Raw genomic sequence first — 18049 nt, forward strand, 5'->3', positions numbered from 1 at the left:
AGTGCAGTTGTATGATGCAAGGTATTTGCAGGTGGATATTGTGTTTGTGTGGACATATGTTAGAATGTACCAGATGTACCAAGCTGTCTGCCTTTTAATATAGACATTTTGCTACTAACCTTGTTTGGTGTGGTGTTGTTGTATTTATGCGGCTACATGCTGCTGCAGTTATGCAGTAATTAGAGAGAGATTCATGTGTATTTAACATAATTTGATTTAATCTATTTCATATAAATAAAAAACTTAATTTTATATGATAAAATGATGTATATTTATCAAATAAAATTAATGAGAAAATTATGTAGGTTTAACACAAGATTTTATAATATACCTAAAATAAACTAAACGTCTTACATCTACATAAATAAGTCATGTATGTTTAACATATAAAAATACAGTACTTCTAACCTAAATGTGTCATTTGAAGTAAACATAACTTAAATACGTGCAACCGATGTCCATATTTTTTCATGTAAATCCAACCAAATTTTTTTTTCAGTGTATGGTATAACTTAGAGATCCGCAGCCTAAAGCACAGGACCCAAAAACTAGAAAGGCAGTGGCGTTCCCACAAAATAAATCTAAACTGCATAGCATGGAAGGACAGTCTAATAATATATACTTTGTGCTGCTAGAAAAACACATTATTCGAGGTTGAAGAGTCATAGCTGTGTTGAGCAAACTAACCCCTTAAATCTCAGCAGCAATGACTTTATGAACTACTTTACTAATAAAATTATCACCATTAGAGAAAACATTGATCAGCGTCTTCCTCCAAATCCATCAACTTTAAATTTACCAAGTCCTTACCTAGACAGCTTTTTTCATTTGCTACGTTGGCGCCAGCAGCTGTTATCGTGTGTCTGTTGTTAATGTGTTGTCAGATCTTACATTTAACTCTTCTTTTGTGTCGTGTTTGTGACACGGGCACTTCAACCTTGTGCGGAAGCGGAGCAGCGTCTCGTTCATACGTTTGCTCTAGTTCTACATATAAGCAGCTGTGGTGGAAATTTTCCATAAAGAAGTAGATGAGAGAGAGTTGTCCTTTTGTGCAATTTATTGAAATAATAAAGAAAATAAAAATAATGGGGAAAGCAAATAAAAAGCATGGATGTTGATCGTGCACATCAACAAACCAAAAACCAGCTGGGGAGATCAGTGCACACACCACGAAGGTGTGATGCAAAGAGCCCACGATCCTCAAGTTGTTTCTGCCTTTTAGCTTCTCTGTCTGACTAGGGTGGAATGTCTTTCTAACCCAATCAAATTACATGCACCATCTCCTCCCTGTCGCAGTGTGTGTGAAGATTTTTACTTTCTCACACCTGCATCGCTGACGTCCAACTATCTGTGAGAAAGGAGCACCGAGTCTCAACAGACAGAGACACAACTCCCCGACCTTGGGTTTGGGAGCTAGAGTTGAGAGTCTATCAGGCAGAGACAACCATTGAACAATCTAGGTGAAATGTCAAATGCATACAGTAAGACAAAACATAAGATATTAATTGCAGAACATAAGTCATAACTCGTATAATAACTGCATAGAAATAAGGAAGAGACATAGAAATAAAGAAGAGACAATTTTTGCCATAACACTCCCCCCTTTTGATTACACATTAATCAACCACTAAGAAGAAAAATTGTCAACATCACATTCTGTAATAATAAAAGATCCTTGCAAATGAAACAATAAGGGTATTAACTCATCAAGATTCAAAATACACCTTCACATAAAATGCAAGTAACTTAGGGACAAAAGATTGGGAGCAGTTTTTGGTGGGTAGTTATACAAGAATAACCTCTGTATGAGCATGTGAAGAAAATAAGTCAATAATCATATTTGTATCAGATTATATTTTGTGATCAGATAGCCTAAGACAATCGTCAAAGTTATTAAGTGAATTAGAGTTGGGATTTTTGAACATAGTGCATTGTGTCATTTGATACGAGTGTTGCTGAGGTCGCACGCATGATGAGACCTCTAACCAGTGGGATAACGCAAAAACCAAACAAGAGAATCACAGCCATCTCAATGATAAAGGAAACAGCTGTGGACATGAGAACAGATTTCCATTTTCCAGACATTTCGTCTAGCCAATTCCAAGAGGAAAGAACCTATACCAGAGTTAGCTGAGATTCTGAAGGCCGTGTAGCGCCTTCGCCACAATACCATTAGAATCAGTGTTATTCAGGATGTAAGTACAACATGCGTCTCCAAACATAACACAACCGCCTTTTTTCTCTGCTAACAACGTGTCTACGGCCATTCAATTGTAATGTAATAAAGACAATTAATGTATGATAGCCATAGGTTTCCGGTGGGGTTCTGTTTCATATAATCTTAAGATAGATTTCATACTTTCGGATCTTTAATTGTACATTTGGGTCTAGAGCGAATAGGAGATTCAGGGATTTAACCAGAATGATGATGCATATTTCCGCTCGTGTTGTCTTAATAGATAGATAAAAACTAATTGTAGCAGTGAATAAAGTGATTGTGAGCAAATTAAACACCAAGTCAATAATCAGAGTAACAAAATAAGGTCTAACACAACATGGTTACAATTGATGTCTCGTAACAATCTGCTTCTTCTTATTGAACAGTAGCGTTAGATTGTTTCCAACCTGTGTGTTGATGTAATGCCAGTTCGTTGGAGTTCTTCAGGTTGTGATCAGCTGATCACAGAGACTTCGTTATCACCGCCAGGTTTCCTCCCAATGTCCTCTGAGTCACTGTCACTCCCGTGATGTGAAGAGTCTACACGTCGTCCAGCGTCGGCAACTCAAGGCTGCTCGTGTGTGTGTTTTCTCAGGAACGTGTGTGTAGATGTATGGTCTGATAGTGTGATTCATCGGCGCAGCTTCAGGCGGCGCTTGGCTCACACCTTTAGCTGAACGGTCAACGCAGCCTCGCCTCAGTGCGTGTGTGAGCACAGCGAGGGTCGTTCTTCTTAATTCTTTTCGTCAGTGGTGGTTTTCTCGTGTGGTGTAGATGTAGATGGAGGGTCGTCTGTTGGATCCGGGACCTTCTTGCAGTGGAGTGGATCCAAGTCGCTCTCTCTGCGATCTTTACAGCCGTGTGGGTCGTCAGAAGGACCTGGAAGTGGCCTCGCCACCGTTTGGAGTCCCAGTGCTTCCTCCTGAACTCCTTAACGATCACCCAGTGCCCTGGTTGGATGGTGTAATGGTCCTGTCGCCTGCTTTCACCTGTTGGGAAATCTGAATTATGGGGAAAAGGTGTTTGGGCGGCACGGCGTGTCATCAGGCCCAAACCAGACTCCATGGCTACAGGTGGAACCATGCGTCAGCCAGAGTCTGCGTTCCTGTGAGGTAGAAAATGTTTAAAGCACAGGGAGATAGGAAGGAAAGGATAGAGAGAGTTGGAGAGAGGAAACAAGGATGAGGAGAGGAAACGAGGATCAGGAGAGGGAGGGGTTCTCGTCCTTCGCAGCAGCGTCTGCAGCTGCATGTCGGCAGAAACAAAGTCGTCACTGATGATGTAAAAACAGCATTAGCTGTAGGTGGCAGGACAGTGTCCAGCAAAGCAGAACCTAATCATGATGTGAGATAGGTTTGCAATTAGACTTCAAAAAAGCTTCCTATGCTTCCACAGAGCGTCTGTGGAGTCCGTGTAGATGGTAACAGACTCTCCTTCTGCTCGTTTACTAGCTTCAGTCAATGTGATTGTAGTATATTTATGTATCATATCATGTATTATTATATAGGTAGTGAACAATCTGTTCGGGTCAGGTTAAGATGCAGTGACTGTTCCTCAACCCTTGCAGTTTCGCAGGGTCGTTGTCTGGGGAGCATCTGGGATAGACTCCAGGAAACAGACATTTACATTTACTTTTAGCAGTAAAATTGATCATTGCTTATGAGAGAAGTACAGAGAGTAGATGGGTTCGTGTGGGGTGGGGTGTGAAAGAGTTTGCTTAAACTGGGTTCGTAGAATCTGGGTTCGCAGAATCTGTTGCGTAAACTGTTTATTCGAGCTGTTCCTAAGGAAATATTCAAAATGTCACGCCGACCTGGGAAAGGAACTGGGAGGTTGATGGTGGGCCAGATGAAGCTGGAGCTGGACAGATAACACGGCCCAGCGCCAGGACTTTCCAAGTAGCCGAGAAAAACATCTACACGTCCTTATTTGGACATGTGGAAAGATTTTAGGTGGTGGTTAAAAGCAGGCCTTCACAGGCTGGGGTTTTCAGAGCGCTTCGCAGAGGGTCCGCTGGTAGCACACAGCGGACCCTTTCCGACCTCTCGGTTCTCTCTGCAGAGGAACAAGCAGGTGAATTCGGTCTCTGCCTCTCTTGTTATTACTCTTTTGTAATCATTATATGATTGTTTTAATTTGTCATGTATAATAAATTTGTATGCTATTGATTTAAACTTCAAAGTTGAGTTCTTGTGAAATCTCTGTCGTGGTTGAGAATAGAAATACACGACATGATCAACTCTGCAGCCTGAGCAGAGTAGTGTCTTAGCAAAGAGCCAGACTTCAAGACGGCCTCTTGATAGTAACGTTCAGCATGTTGAGCAAGGTGGTGTTGCATCTAAGCCATCGGGCTGTAGAAAGATGTGATGTTTTCCAAAAGAATCAAAGACACAGTATGAGGACAAAGAACAGAAGTCGTACAACCTGATCTCTCATCCACTGTTTGAGTGAAAGGTCGCATAGGGTCAGATCAGGAAGACCCAAGGTAGGAGCCAACTGAAGAGCAAGCATGAGGTCAGTGAACGTTGTTCAGCCTCAGACGTCCACGTGAGACAAGAAGTGGACGATGAAGATGTCTGCATCAGAACCCTGAGTGGGGCCTCAAAGACAGTAAAGTTAGGACTGAAGGTCCTACAATAAGAACAAAGACCTAGAAAAGACATCAGCTGTTTTTACGTGCACGGTTTAGGCAGGTTTCAAATTGCTTTAACTCTGTTGGGTGAGATGGATTTGCCATCAGCTGTAATTACAATGACCCAGAAAAATAACCTTTGTCTGAACAAACTGTAATTTAGACAGGCTCTTTGTGGCCTGTAGCATCCAATGTTTCAGTATCTTAGCGGTGTCTGCAGTAACGCCATCTTTGGCTCCTTTAAGAGGGTGGTGTTGTTTACATGGTCTGTGGTCAGATTTAGATGTGATGACCACTGGTTCACATCCTCTGATCAAACCTACATCATGTCTGTGTGTGAGCCACAGGGAAGCAGGGCTTCCTGTAAGGCTGAGTGTTGGGTCAGAGCGTCCTCTGAAAAATCAAAATAAAAACAAAAGCATGTAGTGTGTCATTAGAATGTGGAGGTACCAAGTTCACTGTTTGCTGCACATAACAGGCAGAATAAAAAAAAGTTTTCTAAAGTATGCAAAGTAGGTGAATACATCACATGGGGTCAGAAGTCGTTCACCAGTCTCCACCCCGTTGACATCTGTTCACAAAAGGACCCACGTCCTGCGTCTGTCTCCATCATGTTTTCACAGAGGGACGTGTGGAACTGTAGAATAAACATCAAAAATCTTTTTTGTTCGTTAGTAAAAGAAATCGCAAGCGCAGACCTGTGTTCATCCCAAAAGAGGGAAGTTGAGGTCAGTTTGTCAGTGTGTGTGTGTGTGTGTGTGTGTGTGTGTGTGTGTGTGTGTGTGTGTGTGTGTGTGTGTGTGAAATCATAAACAAGCTGTGATGCAGCCTGTGTGAGGGCCTCAGTTACAGCCCCCCCTCAGCAGCCAATGATAAGAGCACAGCTGAGCTGAAGTTAACACCAACAAAAGAGGGATTATTTAGAATGTCTGTAGATGTAACCTGCACTCCGTCTGGAGTGGAAATCAATCAAATACCTAATTTACACATGAGATCTCTTCCTAAAAATTTAACTGGGCATAAATTTGAAAGCAACAATAAATCTCAAGGTGTCTCGCTGTCAGATGTTGCATAAGACAGTGAAAAAATAAGTTTTCTTTAATAGTCTGGTACGTACAGTAATTATTATTACTTCTCTCTAATAGTCGTCTTCCCTTTAATAGTCATTAATAGTCTGTTTCAGTCAGTCTCAGTCTTCCTATAGTCTGTTTTGTTTTTTCTACAGTCTGTTTTGTTTTTCTACCGTCTGGCCAGACAAACCTATATTGTGCACAAGTATTTTTAGAAACATGAAGGATTTTATTACTGAATTTGTTGCAAGTTAAAATAGTTTAAACCCATCAGACTGTAAAGTCATGCAGCAGTTGTCATTTAGCTGTTTGTCATATTTTTAAAATCACTCTGTGGGATTTTTTTTTGAGCAAAAAGCGATTCTTCATTGCGAGCAGATAAGCATGAACATGAATTTGAGCGTGTATCAGCTGTAAGCGTGTTTCTTCATTGCGTGTATGAATGTGTGTGTGTGTGTTTGCGGTACCGTCTTGTACGTCACGTGAAAAGAAACCGTCACCTTCCTCCTTCCCCAACCATCAGTCTGATGTGAGCGCCAGCGGGTGAAGCCTTTCAATGGGACAGTTGTTCCTCGATGACAGACCTTTCCTGGATGCTTGGATGCAGCTCTATTGGGCCGATCACGTCTGAAGCCTCTCCTGTTGTTTCAACCAGTGTCCGTGTCAGAGCACGTTTTCTCACTCTGCTGTTGCTCTGTCCTTGTTTTCCTTTGCTGATTGTCATAAGCAGGTGTCTGTCAGACACACACGCGTGTATGACACTTTCACGGCTTCAGAAGCTTCAGACACAGTCCTTTCATGCTGGTGCAGGGCTTGTAGTAGCTGTTTCATCTGATGAGCCCAGAACGTGATGACTGCAGACGTTGTGAGAGTCGCTGAGGCGTCCATGCTGTGGTCTGTGTCCTCCAGCTGCTGTGGTGTCAGAGCTTCCACCCTGTTCTGGTTGTTGGTCAGGCGCTTCTTCTCCTTTGGTTCTTCTGCTGATGGTGGGAAAGGAGTCCAGATCCGGATTTACCCTCATCGCGCTCAGTTCTGCATTAGGACAAAGAGCAGAAACAATGGGAGCATTTGCTCTTGGCATGATATGTGTGTGTGTGGTGTGTGTGTGTGGTGTGTGTGTGTGGCAGAGTGCAAACAATTCTTCCCCAGAGTTGTTATCTCCTTTCTTTCCGTTACTTTCATCTTTTGTTTCTTTTAGGGCTTTAGTTTTGATAGTTTTGCTTTTTCAAGTATTTTCTTTTGTCTCTAATTTTTCTTTTAAGGTGCATATGTCCTTACACAAAGCGATTCTCCTTTTGAACCCATAACCAGTTTCCCACTCATGGAAACATGAAACGCACTAATAACCATATTTACTTTTTACTTTTATAATTACTTTTAATTTTGTAATGCTGCAGTCTGGTGGTGGAGACTTAGATCGCCCCGAACCCATCTTTCAGAGTCCCGGCGGTTTCCTGCCTTAGATTTTTATGTGTTCCGGCCGGAACCTTTTTTCGAAATTTCTCTTCCACGGACGTCTCCGTAGAAAGGGAACCGCTCAGATCAGCGACAGGGTTCTCGGAAGTGGTCCCTCACCGTCAGGCCCCTCTAAGACCCGGGTCCCTCGTATCTCAAAACCACTTCCCCCTGCAAACGCGCTCCGTATTTCAGAAGCCGTCTTTTATTTCCTTGTCCACACCCTTTGGACTGCGCTCAGATCTGCACACTGGTCTGTATCCTCAGTACAGACAAAACAAGCTCGGTCCCACGAGCCAACCCTTAGCAACCACCGTCTCGACCACCAGGGCAGACTTTGACCTAATTCATTTTACCCGAATATTACATTTTTTAATTAAAAAAAAAATTGTTTGGTCCTAATTATTATATTTTAGATGTTTTCAGCCACATAGTCGTTTTAGAAATATTATTATCTCTAGTCCTAGTTATGTTTTCTTTTATGTTTTTTCCCAAATTAAAAGGAATCTCTCTCACCGAGCCGAGCCAAATTAGGATTTGAGTTTGAATCTGAGTTCGTGGATCTCGTCAGAGGCGATCCAGACGGGTGAGCAGTCCTCCCAGCTCTGAATGTCTGTAGAGGTTTGGAGGCTGAGCGACCCTAGTCCTCAGGATTATCGTCCCTGGTCACACCGTCCAGACGACCTGCCGCGGGATCCTGCCGACAACGCCAATTTCTGTGGTGGAAATTTTCCATAAAGAAGTAGATGAGAGAGAGTTGTCCTTTTGTGCAATTTATTGAAATAATAAAGAAAATAAAAATAATGGGGAAAGCAAATAAAAAGCATGGATGTTGATCGTGCACATCAACAAACCAAAAACCAGCTGGGGAGATCAGTGCACACACCACGAAGGTGTGATGCAAAGAGCCCACGATCCTCAAGTTGTTTCTGCCTTTTAGCTTCTCTGTCTGACTAGGGTGGAATGTCTTTCTAACCCAATCAAATTACATGCACCATCTCCTCCCTGTCGCAGTGTGTGTGAAGATTTTTACTTTCTCACACCTGCATCGCTGACGTCCAACTATCTGTGAGAAAGGAGCACCGAGTCTCAACAGACAGAGACACAACTCCCCGACCTTGGGTTTGGGAGCTAGAGTTGAGAGTCTATCAGGCAGAGACAACCATTGAACAATCTAGGTGAAATGTCAAATGCATACAGTAAGACAAAACATAAGATATTAATTGCAGAACATAAGTCATAACTCGTATAATAACTGCATAGAAATAAGGAAGAGACATAGAAATAAAGAAGAGACAATTTTTGCCATAACAGCAGCACATGCTCGCTATTGGTTTTCTTGTCCGTGAGCATTTCTGTACGGCATCAAACGATTTGGTGGCAAAGACAGGGCGAGAATTAAAACGTCAATGCGCAGCAACGAAGGCGCGAGTTATAAAGACGCATAGTAAACGATCTGATTGTGACCAGACCGTCTATTTCATATGACAGAACCAGAGCCATACAGTGTGAAGACACTTTATAATGGACAAAAATGCAAACGAGGCTGTAAAATATTGCAGGAAAGCACCCCAGGTCTTATTTGAAATGTCCCCGTTAAACAAAACACAACGATGATATATTAGATGTGGCGGTCGCAAATTGTGAGTGTAACATGTGAACATGAATAACAGTGGCCACGGACCGCTATTATCAACACTGCACATAAGTTCTGGTGATAGAAAGTCCTCCTGTTAATGGAAAACTGGTTGAGTAGTATATCAGTCAAACTACCAATTCACCACAGCAGCAATCCCTGACTTTCTATGGAACAATCAGCCTGCGACCGTCAGCCTGCGACTCATCTGAATTCCGTTTTATGTGGGATTTGCATATACTGACTGACATTGTACCATTGGCCCAATACATAAGATCAACACCACATGTAATATATCATCGGTATGTTTTGTTTAATGGGGACATTTCAAATATGAAACCACTTTATAAAACAACTGGATTTATCGTAACATCGACTAAAAGTGGTCGCAAGTTAACCTGGCTGCTGCTGTTGTTGCGCATGACCACCTTATGCTCGTTAGATGCGTGTAATGCGAGGCGCTTAGGGCTGGGGCCCGTTTCAAGAAGGTGGTTTTGTGGAAACTCTGAGTTTGTTAATCCTGAAATGAGGAAAACTCAGGGTTTTCGGTTTCAGAAAGCGGGGTTACTTAAACCCGTAAAGCGGGGTAAGTTTAAACCCGTTTCAAGAAGCGAGGTAATCGAAACTCAGAGTCAGTTACTATGGCAACTTACTCTGTGAACCTAACCTGGTCGCGAGCAGGTTTAATTCGGGAAACCCAGAGTTTTCTCGGTCCACGCCCCTTTTTAAAGTGAACACTGTTTAAATACCTCATTTAATCTTTAGGTACATTAATAGATTTCACCTGTTTCCTTCGCGCAGAGACCAAAATGTCCGTTTCTAGAGGATCCTGTAGATGAGGACGCTGTATTAATTCACACGGCATTGAATTTACGCCGCAAGAGGATTTTAATGCCACGAGTTAATTTTCTGTCATATCGCCGTGCATATTTATTTTAGCGGTACATTAAAGAGGAGTTTCACAGGATTGCAGTTTTGTGGTATTTAATTCGTTTCATTGAGGCTAATCTGAAAAATGATCAGTTAATAATATCTTGCTGCGATCTGAAATAAACTGATAAATGTGCAGGTACACTGACTACTCTTTCTAATGGTCACTGTAACTGACATTACATTGTTTAACACCACCAAGATCATATATGATGCTGCATATATCATATACGTGAACTCATGAATATATCGTGAGTCAACCCTAAGTAACAGGCTGCACTGTGGTAAGTACATGTATGTCTTATACACTTATTTCAATGCATGCACTCACACTCACATGAGCACTTCTATGCAGCACTAAAGTAATGTAAACTTTCTTCTAGGAGAGATTGACGGATTTCTGCTGGAGATAGGGGTTAATGGCAGCCCACACTACTGACCCCTCTCCCAGAATCTGAAGCAGGCCCCCAGCAGCGCTTTAATGTGGCCCTGCAGAACAAGAGCCCGGGTGGAAATGACCATAGGCCTGTTGAAAGCACTTCTTCAGTGCCTACATCACCTCAGGGTAAAACATGAGAGGCCTGTGACATTAATGTGGCATGTGTTGTTCTCCACATTATTGCAATTATTAGAGAGGAGCAACACCCTCCCCTACAAATACAAGACCCTGAGGAAGACTCCTTCCATCACAGTAATTGCAGAGTGGATGGACAGTCAGAGATGTGATTTGCTTTAATGTCTTAATCAACCACCACCACCAATAAAAAAAACTGAATAGATGCAAATCACAATTTATTTGTTTTTTTTTTCATTTCCTACAAATACAAAGGCAATTGTTAGATTTTATGATTCTTCCAATAATTCATACAATTCACCTTTAACTATACACTCATCTCCAGCTTGTGTTTGGGAATTTCAAATTCTAGATCTGTCTTTTCAATCTTGTGGTAGAAGTATAACATTTCCTTGAGATTTAGTTCATACAACTCAATAACCGGTAACTTAAAATACAGAAGATTTAGAGTTACATGACATAGTTCCTCATTACTCTTCTGTTGTGACAGGAAGATTCACATATTACTGTCAGAATCTGTTAAGACCAACAAAGAACCCAACCCAGACTCTAAGAAATGGATATATCAAAAGTAGCCTATGGAAAAAATCAAATATATAGGTAGGCCTCTTACATTTTACACATGCACTTGTATCCTGGGGAGTGACTGGTTCTGATGAACTCCCTCCAGGATTTCCTTCAGCCCCTGCTTTCTAGTGTTCGAGCCAAGTGCCATCTCCTCTGCATGCTCTGTTGTTCTAGCCTCTGCCTCCTTTCTGTTGGCTGAGTAGAAGTCAAATGATTTAACTGTGTGAAAACATTACAGCAATGTTGAAAATGCTGCTGCACTGCTATGCTCTGCATGTTATTTAGTTATTTAATATGTCAAATGTTGTAAAGTCAGGTAGTCTACACCCATGATATGAAGGTGCCTTATACCTGTTTGAATTATGGTTTTACATTTCATTTTTAGCCATGTTCTTCTATGCCTGCAGGATTGCGGCTACATAAAAACTGAAATTAAATTCTTATATTATTACGTGTTTTGGGTAACTTTTAAAAACCTAATTAGATTAGTGTAATAATTGCTCTCCATAAAACGTATTGGATTATTGAATTATCATTACTTTACAAATCCCACATCAACCACAACAGGAATTTTAAAAATGCATAGACATAACATTGCACTTTTAATTCATACAAACATCGGTATTTATGCAATTACTGAAGTAACGCCTTAGATTAGTGAAGAATTACTTTACAAGTCCTTAATTTACGAGTGAAATATAACAACAATACTAAAATTATTTAGTATTTAGTTACGCTGAACACTGTAGGATTAAAATGTAAACTTACGCATTGACTCGACGAGCTATTTTCTTCCAAGCTAATTCTTTCTCTTTCGCCGCTGCAGCCGTGTTGCCTTTTCTACCGAATATAGACTCGTAGTCGTTATTTGCTTGAGGTAACGTATCCATTTCCGGACGTATTTTGTTGTCATGTTGCCATGGTGACTCGTAATATCTTCACTTCATTGATCAGGGCTTTGTATCGTCGCGGTGCACGCGCTTAACTCTGAGTCAGACAACTCAGAGTTGCTTAAACCAACTCTTTTCAGCTGTTCTGGAACCGAAAACTCCAGGTTTGCAAACTCAGAGTAAATCAACTCAGAGTTCCTTTTTAACTCAGAGTTTGTTAAATCTCCTTCTTGAAACGGGCCCCTGTTAAACCAGTAATATGCTTTCATGTTGCCACAACGTGATTATTAGAGGCAAAGCTTTTGATCAGAAGCTTAATTCCGCCTTATTTTAAATACACTGAGCTCTGATTTGTTATATTTACAGATGCAATACATATCCAGTCCATCTGATCTTTGTCTGTTCCTGTCTAAGACCAGTAGAACTAGCAGCATGCTGGTTTAATGTTGCCACAAAGTGATTAAAGCCTAAAGGCTTTAGGCTTTAGGCCTAAAGCCTAAATCTGTTTACTGAAAGCTTCTTTCTCCCTTATTTTAAATTCATTGAGCTCTGTTGGATTATAATAATAGTTTAATGAGCATTCACTTATCTTCTTCACTTTCTACACTAGTTTGAGATCAGTTAAGCTGTCATTAAGTTGAAATGACAGGTTTAATGAATATCCAGCTCACTTGACCACTGTCTGTACTTGTCAGAGACCAGCACAACCAGTAAAATGCTGTTTCCACGTTGCCAAAAAGTGATTTATGCCAATATTTTTAAATAAAAAGCCTATTTCTCATTTTAAGTCAGCGGAGCTGTCCTTATTAATATTAACAGATTTAAGTTAAGTTGACCTCTGTCTGTACCTGTCTGAGGCCAGTAGAACTAGTAAGATTCTGTCTTCACATTGCCAAAAAGTGATTCAAGCCTCTCTGTTTTGATGAGAAACTTATATCTGCCTCGTTTTAACTTTAAATGTGTTCTACTGGATCAAACTGAAGATTTAGTCAACATCCAGTCCATCTGATCACTTCTTGTACCTGTCTGAAATCAGCAGAAACAAGAAAAGGCTTGTTTTCATGTTGCCAAAAAGTGATTCTACCTTACAGGTGCAGAATGTAGTCAAGTGAACTTAAATGTGTTAATATAAACAAAAAGAGCTCTGTGGATTTAAAATGAGACAGAAATAAGCCTATTGTCAAAAGATATTGGCATGAATCACTTTTTGGTAAAAATTATCTTACTGGTTGTACTGGTCTCAGACAGGTACAGACAGTGGTCAAGTTAATTTGAATTTGTTAATATGAACAAGAAGAGCTCTACTGACTTAAAATGAGGCGGAATTTAGCTTCTGATTATAAGCTTTGCCTCTAATAATCACGTTGTGGCAACATGAAAGCATATTACTGGTTTAACTGGTCTCATACAGATATTAAAAGTGGTGAAACAACTCGGTGGTCACTCGTGCAATTTTAATCAGACACAAAATGTGAAGAACAAACATGTTGCAGCAATATTGGGTCGTAGATCTGAGTCCTAGCGTCATGTCATAGAGTTAAGCAGTCACGATCGACTATCGCTGTAAAGAGAATTACGATGATTATTTCCGTCGTTTACACCAAATCTAAAAGACGTGGCGTCACTACGTCCACTAGAAAACGTGTAGCAGATAATATTTACAAGTTATGGCCGTTTGAAGCTGAAATAAGCAGCTGTAGTCTTACACAAACCGAGCTAAACGCCTTAACGATGCGGTGCGCGCTCCCGCGTGCGGAAATCAATTTCTGGCAGACAGTCACTTTTTGGCACGACCGTGACTCAGAGCAACCGGGGCGGCATTCGGAAGTCGGTCGCCAGTTAACGTGGTCGCGACTTAATACGGAACACCGGAAGTAACGTGACACGTTTACCATCAGTCTGGCCTGTCTGTGGTTCAATCCCTACCTTCCCACTAACACAATGATTTGTAATAACGTTTTTATGCTTATTACAGAAAAGTACTTTGTATTCTATTAAGATATTGTGTAATTACCCTTAACAATGTTTGTACACATCCCCGATGCTGTTAATAATGGATGTCGGAAGCAGGCATTATACAGGACACCACAGCACGTGGTGCGGTGAAGGCCCCGTTTATATAATCCCCGAGCGCACTATCCTTCAGCCTCTTTGAACGCGAGTTTTGAGTACGCTGTTTTGTATGACTCACAGGTAGGTAAAGTTAACGAATTTTTAACGTAGTTTTTAGATTTTTTTACTGGTTGAATGGACGTGTTATTATAATCGGGAGGGAGAATTCTATGGGAATTAAAATATGTTAGCCCAAAGGGAGCGTACGTGAGAAGCGCTTTGGTCATTAGGAACACGGAGAGTTTTTAATGTTCATTTGGCCTTTACAATGTAATATGTTAGGTAGAAGCATTCAAGGTGAGTTTGTAATTTTCGGGTTCGTTTAACAGTAGCCTCGTGTGTGTGCGTGCGTGTGTCTGTGGACGGACGGACATGTTTTTTCTTAGACGTGGGGACCATAAACCATGTTTTTACTATCAAGGTGATGACACTGCTACAACGTAAAGAAACGTGGCAGGTCCTCACCAGTCCGACAGCTTTGAGGGTCAAGATGTTATTTAAGGGCTGTGGTTAGAATTGAGTTTTGGTTCGGATTTGATCGGAGATAAGTCGTCTGCCTTTAATTGTGATGGTTAGGGTAAGGGGCTAGGGAAGGCATTATGGAAATGGAGGTCCTCACTTTGATGTAAGTATAAGAGTGTGTGTGTGAATAGTATTCCTACACATGGATAAGGCAAAGCTTTGGTTTAGGTAGAAAGTAGCCTTAATCCCTCAATTCTGGCTTTTCCTTCCCCCAGCACGCTATTGGATAAATGTGACTTTAAACTGAAAATTCATTTTAAGTTAGAATATTAGTTAAAATAAGAGGCTAGTTGTTTCAATTAAGTACTGCCCTTATTAAAATAACTACTAGTATGTTACTGATTCTAATGAAAATGATCCTGTTGGAAATTTCAGAATGTTGCAGCTATTGGTGCCAAACTGGACCACAGCTCAGTTAGAGTGCTGCAATGAGCTGATGGTGAGTGTGATATGCCACTAAATTGTATCTTGTTACAACATATTTGTTGCTATGATGACTTCACTAGACTAGAGTCTCTGATTTAAACCATGAAGCTCTTTCACAGTGCACTGAGTGTTTACTAGTTCTTATTACACACTGCAAAGATCAAAACTGATCAAATTGTTAATGTGTTTGTTTTTTTTCCTCTCTCAGGGTGTCCATCTCCGTCTAGGAGATTGCTCCTTCTTTTAGGTAAGACTGTGATCCAAAATCATAGGTGCATTGTTTTGTGGGATGATGATTTATAGGACTAGAGTCTCTGAGAAAACATGAAGTTATTTTCACAGTGCACTGACCACATAACATCAGTGTTAAATACTGCAAATGTCTTGATTTGGTCCGTGACTTTGCATATGGTGACCCCCCCATCCCTTTTTTTTTTTCTTTCTTTTGTAACTCCTTGTAGCTTGCTCATGCTGATGGAAAGCAACAGTGTATCACTTCAAACTACTGTAAGTACAAGCATTTGTAGTAGTGCCCTGTTAAGATTAAAAGATTTACCAAGATGGGGTTTCTGAGTAATTGGCATACATAACAGACCTGGCCTGTTTATATTGTCTGAGTTGGCAATGATGATTCAGTAATTCGGTTCCACTGATACTTAACTGAAGTCTACTCGCAGCGCACTGAGCCACTCAGACTTTTGGCACTTCTGCTGAAAATTTTCTTGTCAGGCATTAGTTAAATCATTAAATTCTGTCCTGGGAACTGTGGATTTCTGACCTCAGGTGTGATTAGTTTTTGATTTTCTTGACTTGCTGTTGTGACATCAAAGATTTTCTTTTCCAGTATCTGCACCGACACTTGGGATTGTTACAAGTGTCAAAACTCTTAATACACTCGAACTGGATCTGGAGTTGTTTTGTAATGGGTTATTTTTCTATAATAAAGCTGAGTGTGCGAAATCAAGGATATTAAAGTGTTAATAAAGGCTCTCTTGAGTGTTTTCTTTTGGACCGTGTGGATATGTTGCACGCTTGTATAACACCTTTTGACTTGAATATGTACAAACCAAAGTTAATATAGGCAAGCAAAATTAAACAAATGTAAGACCATTAATTGTGACAGTGTTTTCATAAGTGTTAGACTGTTTTTGCAAGGTATAGCCATGGATTCTGGACTGGTGTACGCCATAAGGAGCATGAAAGCAAGTCGATTACGCTCATGACCTTAAAATTATTATGACTCATTCTCACTGCCATGCTGCATGTATTACTGGAGAATTGCTGAAAATAGCTGAAGCATGTAAAGCACAGATGAATGTATGTGAAGAGAATGAGTTGTTTAAATAGCTGAATGTTTGCAGAAGAATCTGAAGCAGTTGAATTTCAAATTGAAGAAAGTTGAAAAAGATTTGCTGAAAATAACGGAAGACACAATATACCTAATGTAACAGAAACAGCTAAATCGTATAGTTTTAAGTTCAAGAGATATAAGAATAGCTTGAAGTTACGGAAACATTTAATACACCTGAAAGTAGCTGCAAAGGAAAAAGTTGGAGCTTTGGAGGAAATGTGTGCAGGTAATTGTGAGTCATAATGAATAAGTTTAAGGCTAAAATACTTATATTTTTAGCTAAAAAATGTAGGGTGGTGGTCTTATTTTGAAGGAATATGGACAAAACGTGAAGGTAAAGATACTAAACCAGTAAGTAATATTTTACCAGTCAAAACCAAATTTTGAAAGTTTGTAGGTGTGTGGACAATTGCTAAACTGTAAAACAGCCTTATTAATTAGCAGTCATTACCCATTCAGAGGCATAAAAATGACTAAAAAAAGCTGATAAATTGGTGCTTTTATTTTGGAAGGATATGGAAAAAGCTTATATAAGTATTTGTTAAATTGTAAAATAGTCTAATTAACTACCTATAATCAGCTGAAAGCTGAAATATTACATTTTTAGCTGAAGATCTGGATTGGTGCTCTTATGTTGAAAGGATCTTAAAGAAGCCCATGCAGGTAATTTCTAAACAGTAAAATAGTCTTATTAACTAGTCATAATAAACTAGTTGAAAGCAGACATATTGCTATTTTTAAGATCTGAATTGATGCTTTTATTTTGAAAGGACTTTGAGGAGGAGTATGTGCTTAATAGCTAAACTAAAATAGTCTCATTAACTGAAATAGTGGTGTTAAAGCTAAAGAATTGAATTGGTGCTTTTATTTTGAAAAAATTCAGAGGAAGCGTCTGATTAATTACTAAACAATCAAACAGTGTAATGAGCTTATCAGTAATATGCATAGAGCTGCTACACTGAGCATCAGGAGTTTGACCTGTCAGTGAAAGCTGCAGCTGCGCCGTTGTCATAGAGACGAAAGGCGGGAAAAATGTATTCTGCTTTGTAAAAGCGAGTTGCACCCTTGCTAAACAGGCTTGTTACAGCAAAACCCTAATAGCTATCAAAAACATTACTTCACTCTTTGAGTCAATAAACAAATGGTATGAGTTTTATGTTTGAAGACTAAAAATTGTGGCCACAGTCGCAATTTCAAAAAAAAGGACTTATGCGTTTCTCCTAAAAAGTCTCTCAGACAAATGCATTAGACTCAATTGGAAGAATTTTGGAACGCTGTGCACGTTGAAGCGGCTACAAACTAAAGTGTAGGTCTGAGGGCTTAACCAGGCACATCATTAGAAAGAAGACAAGTATGACTACGAACGAGTGAAAGAATTGTGTTCACAGAGTGAAAACTGGCTGTCGTGACGAGTTAAAGACAAAATCTCTGGCTTAAAGAAACATGCCCTGGCACTCTAGCTCTGACATCACTCACTCTAGCTCATGCAATACACACTAATGATAAAGCTATAAATCTACCAAAAACCACACAATATTTAAACTGCTATAAATCAGAATTTTTTTGAAGATATTAAAATAGTTAACAGAAGATAAATAGTTAAATAGTTGAATATTTTTATAGTTTAAACAGTGTCTGTAGCTTAAAGTATGCAGAGGTAGTTAAA

At 40.1% G+C, this 18049-nt stretch overlaps 2 long non-coding RNA genes across 3 annotated transcripts; one reads left to right on the forward strand and one right to left on the reverse strand.

Moving 5' to 3' along the window:
• Positions 1 to 1039: 1039 nt before the first annotated feature.
• Positions 1040 to 13672, reverse strand: LOC114866288 (uncharacterized). 2 transcript variants are annotated; one of them, XR_005898382.2, is made up of 3 exons: positions 11851 to 13672; positions 11129 to 11277; positions 1040 to 6952 (listed from the first exon to the last, which is right to left on the reverse strand). It is a non-coding gene; the product is annotated as an uncharacterized LOC114866288 (long non-coding RNA). The 2 variants fall into 2 exon arrangements; XR_005898383.2 differs by having other exon boundaries at positions 1040 to 8091.
• A 366-nt stretch (positions 13673 to 14038) lies between these two features.
• Positions 14039 to 16033, forward strand: LOC114866213 (uncharacterized). Its single transcript, XR_003787641.3, has 5 exons — positions 14039 to 14165; positions 14982 to 15045; positions 15241 to 15279; positions 15494 to 15539; positions 15877 to 16033. It is a non-coding gene; the product is annotated as an uncharacterized LOC114866213 (long non-coding RNA).
• The last annotated feature ends 2016 nt before the right edge of the window (positions 16034 to 18049 follow it).

Source organism: Betta splendens, chromosome 11 (assembly GCF_900634795.4).
Source record: "Betta splendens chromosome 11, fBetSpl5.4, whole genome shotgun sequence".
In the NCBI taxonomy this organism is placed as follows: domain Eukaryota; kingdom Metazoa; phylum Chordata; class Actinopteri; order Anabantiformes; family Osphronemidae; genus Betta; species Betta splendens.